This window comes from Porites lutea, chromosome 9 (genome assembly GCF_958299795.1).
Source record: "Porites lutea chromosome 9, jaPorLute2.1, whole genome shotgun sequence".
Lineage (NCBI taxonomy): Eukaryota > Metazoa > Cnidaria > Anthozoa > Scleractinia > Poritidae > Porites > Porites lutea.
The window spans coordinates 15,375,838-15,381,641 of NC_133209.1; the positions used below are offsets into that span (position 1 = coordinate 15,375,838).

The following is a 5,804-nucleotide window of genomic DNA, read 5'->3' on the forward strand; positions in this document are numbered from 1 at the left end:
CAAGATTTATGTTAGAAGGTCCACGATCCTGCACAATCTTTTGTTTTGCGTTCATACGTTATGCATGAATTACGTAACCAGCACGTTTCTATTGGTTAGTTCCTCAGTACGGAGTAAACAACTATTGTGTTTTGTGCAGGGTCAAGGCCAAAAAAGAGAACAAAAACATACAACAAAGAACTTTGTCGGGTTTCATAACCATTCCCTCTATTAACTATGATTAGATCAATTATCCCTAATATATTAAATTTTGGCAAGAGTATGCAGAAGTTTATACTATCACTGATGCCCCATCATTGACGTTTACCGGCAATAAAAAAACCTAAATTGCAACATAAAGTACAAATGGCCCTGAGATGAATTTCATTTTTTAATGATTAAGAAGAAAGACATTTTAGTTCTTTGTTTAAGCTTTCATACACAAAAAGGGCTGCAATTTGCCATTTTTTTGTCGGAATTTCGTGTTTACAAGTGAGAGCCGCTTATTATTCAGAGTTTTGTATCCAGGTTTTATTTAAAATAGGTAATGCCGTCATTTTGTTGCTATGATAACTCTGAAGTCATTGAAATCTTGATTATAACAACTTTTCATACTCATCTAAGACAGCTGTAGTGGTAATTTAGCCAAACCTTTGTTTATGGTGACTTAGTTTATGCTCAAACTTGGAAGGTGTTCACCCTGAAAAACACCATTGAGTTACCATCCCCTGCAAAGCACAGGGCTGAGAGTTTTGAAGTTTGTTTGCTTATCCTGTTTCTAGAAAACTCGGCCGTCTTTTCCTTATATTTACAGACTGTTGTGCCAGTTGTTCCAATTTATTTTTACGCACTTGTGGCCGTACTTCAACTTGTCTCCACCATTCACACCAACATCCTTATACAGCAAGTACAGTGGTGTATACCGTTACTTTTATTAATATCATGAACGTTATACCGTTATTCCAATTGATTATAATTATTATTATTATTATTATTTTTTATTTTTATTTTTTAACTGGAAATATTGCTTCAAACATTATAGTAGGGTCAACGAATGCGAATTTGTAAAATTTATTACTTTGTAGTTTATGATCCATTTTCTACGACCTAACGTGTTATCAATGTATAACAGCCCAACGGTGCCCACAGTTAGCAGAAATTTAGCGCCTTTTTTTAGCATCAAAAAGAATCAGAACTAAAAGCGTGCAATATTGGACAGTTTAAGAACGAGTTTAAGATTATCTCGTTTGTAGTCATTAAAAAAAGGTTTTAAAGTGAATTTCTACTAACTGGCTTTTCTATGGAAATTACCTTAATAGCAACGTAAGTTGCCATGCAATGAGTCACTTTATTAAGGGCTTGTTTAATTGTAGGTGAGAGACCCCAGGTAGGTGAGGTAGGGTTTAAAGACAAGAAACGAAAGAGAGGAACAAACACCCTGAATAAAACCGCTTAAATAGTTTTAAAGAAGCTAGGTACAAAAGAGGAAACCCGCGACAAGGTAGCTGTCACAACAGTTAGCAAGCTAAGTCTGGATCAGGTTCATAAAAAGCAAAGTTTTGAGACCCCTCAGATGGCAAAAAAAACCCTTTACTCAGTCCGCCAAGCAACGTTCAACTCGTCTCAAATTGGTAAAGAAGTACAGGAGCCTTACTGTGGATAAAAAAGGAGCCGGGATGATTAACTTTTCTTGGATCAATGCCCAAGTTATTCTGCCTGATCTAAAAAAATTCTTCTTTGGGGGTCGAAGTGGTTCCTGCCTACCAGGTGATAAAAAAGCTTAAAATGAATTATCTGGGCCTCTAGCCTGAGTATCAGGCGTTTCTTGGGGGAAAGGGGGAAAGATGGAAGCGAAAAAGGGAGAGAGCTCCCCCCAATCTAAAATCTCCTCTCCCCTAGCCCCTTAGGAAGGCCTGATACTCAGGCTACTGGGGCTCTACATGCTACATGACTTATCCCACTCAATGCCGCGACGGCTACAGAGAGTGATAAAAAAAGAAAAGGGGTCATGCCGGTTACTGAACTTCTGAATACTAACCCCATAAAGTAATTAACATCTTTTAGAAATTTCATGTAAAAATAAAGTTGTTTCAAAAGCTTTAGCACATTGAATTAAGTGAGCGAACTTTTGGGACACCCTGTAGTTTGCAAAGGTTTTTGTATTAATAGTGAGAAAAAAATTACAAAAGCCGTATTAGCTGAAGTAAAAGGTTATCTACAATCAACATAACGATTTTTTTTTTTTTTTACAAAGCAAAAAGTGTACACATGTGTTTGAGCACATGCAGAAATGCACCTGTAGTAAATATTTTAGTAACGTGTCAAAGGCAAGGTAAAATATTTATCTTCACGCTGGCGCAAAATAAACATAATTTTGAGCAAAAGGGGTTTGGCGAAAAAGATAAAAGATGGCACACAATCAGCTCACAAAGGGAAAAGGTGATAAACATCCCTGTTATTGATATTTATAAGAGCCAATAAGATATTTATTAACTTCGCGCCTAACGGAAAATAAGCAATAATCAGCAAATGTGTGTTTTCCCTCGCTTTTGTCATATGCCTCACGTTCATCAGCGTCGTGGGTCAATAAAAAGGGCGCGAAAAGCTAAGCTGGTCACATTGTTAGCAGACGTTTAGCAGTGAACATTGTTTTGGAAATGAAATCTCTACTTTTTCTCCTGTTTCTTGGAGCGGTATACGTAGTCGCCACCTTGGCTGAGGAGCCTTTTGAGGATGAGGCAGTCGCGGAGTTGTTAGATGAACAGGATGATGAAACCATTGCCGAGCGTGCTGATGAAGAGAATGACCCCCGTCGTCGTCCCAAACCAAGTGGTCGTCCTCCCAGACCAAGCGGTCGTCGTCCCAGACCAAGTGGTCGTCCTCCCAAACCAAGTCGTAAAGGTAAGATATTCGTTGTCTTTACTTTGAACCCTTGGACTTTGATGTCGAAACGTAGTTTTACAGCAAAAGTGTGTAGTTGACTTACATTGTTTTTATACAACTTGATTAAATACATGCATCCGGCGAGCTCTTTGTTTTTTTTTTTTTCATCCGGGGTACGTTGTTAAAAGTTAGAAAGATTGATTACCGTTTTGGCAGAAAAATAGTCAAAGCTCAGTTTTTTCACTGATGATTTAGGGTCAAATGCTGATGAAGAGAATGACCCCCGTCGTCGTCCCAAACCAAGTGGTCGTCCTCCCAGACCAAGCCGTCGTCGTCCCAGACCAAGTGGTCGTCCTCCCAAACCAAGTCGTAAAGGTAAGATCTTCGTTGTCTTTACTTTGAACCCTTGGACTTTGATGTCGAAACGTAGTTTTACAGCAAAAGTGTGTAGTTGACTTACATTGTTTTTATACAACCTGATTAAATACATGCATCCGGCGAGCTCTTTGGTTTTTTTTTTTTTTTTTTTTCATCTGGGGTACGTTGTTAAAAGTTAGAAAGATTGATTACCGTTTTGGCAGAAAAATAGTCAAAGCTCAGTTTTTTCACTGATGATTTAGGGTCAAATGCTGATGAAGAGAATGACCCCCGTCGTCGTCCCAAACCAAGTGGTCGTCCTCCCAGACCAAGTGGTCGTCCTCCCAAACCAAGTCGTAAAGGTAAGATCTTCGTTGTCTTTACTTTGAACCCTTGGACTTTGATGTCGAAACGTAGTTTTACAGCAAAAGTGTGTAGTTGACTTACATTGTTTTTATACAACCTGATTAAATACATGCATCCGGCGAGCTCTTTGGTTTTTTTTTTTTTTTTTTTTCATCTGGGGTACGTTGTTAAAAGTTAGAAAGATTGATTACCGTTTTGGCAGAAAAATAGTCAAAGCTCAGTTTTTTCACTGATGATTTAGGGTCAAATGCTGATGAAGAGAATGACCCCCGTCGTCGTCCCAAACCAAGTGGTCGTCCTCCCAGACCAAGCCGTCGTCGTCCCAGACCAAGTGGTCGTCCTCCCAAATTAAGTCGTAAAGGTAAGATCTTCGTTGTCTTTACTTTGAACCCTTGGACTTTGATGTCGAAACGTAGTTTTACAGCAAAAGTGTGTAGTTGACTTACATTGTTTTTATACAACCTGATTAAATACATGCATCCGGCGAGCTCTTTGGTTTTTTTTTTTTTTTTTTCATCTGGGGTACGTTGTTAAAAGTTAGAAAGATTGATTACCGTTTTGGCAGAAAAATAGTCAAAGCTCAGTTTTTTCACTGATGATTTAGGGTCAAATGCTGATGAAGAGAATGACCCCCGTCGTCGTCCCAAACCAAGTGGTCGTCCTCCCAGACCAAGCCGTCGTCGTCCCAGACCAAGTGGTCGTCCTCCCAAACCAAGTCGTCAAGGTAAGATCTTCGTTGTCTTTACTTTGAAACCTTCGACTGTGATGTCGAAACGTAGTTTTACAGCAAAAGTGTGTAGTTGACTTACATTGTTTTTATACAACTTGATTAAATACATGCATCCGGCGAGCTCTTTGGTTATTTATTTTTTTTCATCCGGGGTACGTTGTTAAAAGTTAGAAAAATAGTCATAGCTCAGTTTTTTCACTGATGATTTAGCGTCAAATGATAAAGAGAAGCAGCATCAATCAATGAAAATCCTGGCATGTGATAAAAAAGATCAACAAAGTTGGAGAAGTAGGCTAGGTATTAAAAAATTCACACAATTCATCTTCTCTCCCACCTAGAAAAAGCTTTGCGAAAAAACTGAGGAAAAAGTGCCTGCCGACTAGACGTCCTAGGCCTTGACTGATTGAAAGTAACGTTATTGACAGTCCAATGGTATTGAATAGCTGACGTGTCCCATTAACAGAAAACTGGATGTAACGAAATTAAATGTAGTTGTAAAATTAGGGTGGTACTGTTGATTGAAATAAAGCATTGAAAAGGTGTCTTGAGGTTTTACTCATGTACCTACAGTAGTTGATAATTTATTAAATAAATGATAATAATAATAATAATGATAATAATGATTATATATTAATGATAATCATCATCATCACCATTGTCATCATCATCTTTATTCCAACACGATAAAACTCATCAGGATTATAGAGAAAAAGAGCAGAAAAAAAAAGAGTTACAATTATTTGTACAAGCGAAACACACATTCTAAAGAAAAAAAAAGGAAAGAAAATATATTAACCTTCTGCTTTTCAAGAGTGCCGTGCATTGAAGGTTAGGCGCTTATTAAAGTAACGTTGACAGCCATCCTAAAAACTCTGAAGGGTTTGTGTTTGCCTCAGCTCTGTTTGAAGGCTATTCCAGAGCGCTGCCCCAACATAACTGAAGTTCCCCTTACACAATTCAGTACGAGGAAGTGGAACGGAAAGTTTGAATTCGGCCGGTGTCTGTTAATGAGTAGGTTTATACCTGCTACGGTCTACAACTACGGTCTACAAATTAACAAGAGATAATCTGGAGCAAGAAATTCAAGTGATTTATAGACCATAACAACTTTTTTAACCTCTCGTTATTGGCAATCCAGTTTTTTCCCGCCGAGAAGTTCAAAAAGATCATCAGCATTAGTGTGATAACACGAAAAAGTTAAAACCCTTATCTGCCGATTTTGTAGTTTTTGTAATTTGGCACTGATGGTGTTTACCACAATTATCCCGATCCACACTGCAGTAATCAAAATGAGGTTGAATCAGTGAATTATAGATGAACTACGGAGTACTGGAAGGAGCAAACGGTCTAATACGTTTTGGGGTTCTAATACCAGAGGCAATTTTAGTTGCTGTTAAGCCACCAGGCTTCGCAGCAGACGAGTTCTAAATTGTGACGTCATAAAATTAAATTTGTGAAATTTTGGGATTTGCCGTTTGCCGGGATAATT

General features: G+C 38.2%; 1 long non-coding RNA gene across 1 annotated transcript; it reads left to right on the plus strand.

Annotated features, from left to right (window-relative positions):
* The first annotated feature begins 3,895 nt into the window (after positions 1 to 3,895).
* On the plus strand, positions 3,896 to 4,857 carry LOC140947258 (uncharacterized). Its single transcript, XR_012166948.1, has 3 exons — positions 3,896 to 3,946; positions 4,190 to 4,309; positions 4,654 to 4,857. It is a non-coding gene; the product is annotated as an uncharacterized lncRNA (long non-coding RNA).
* Positions 4,858 to 5,804: the final 947 nt, after the last annotated feature.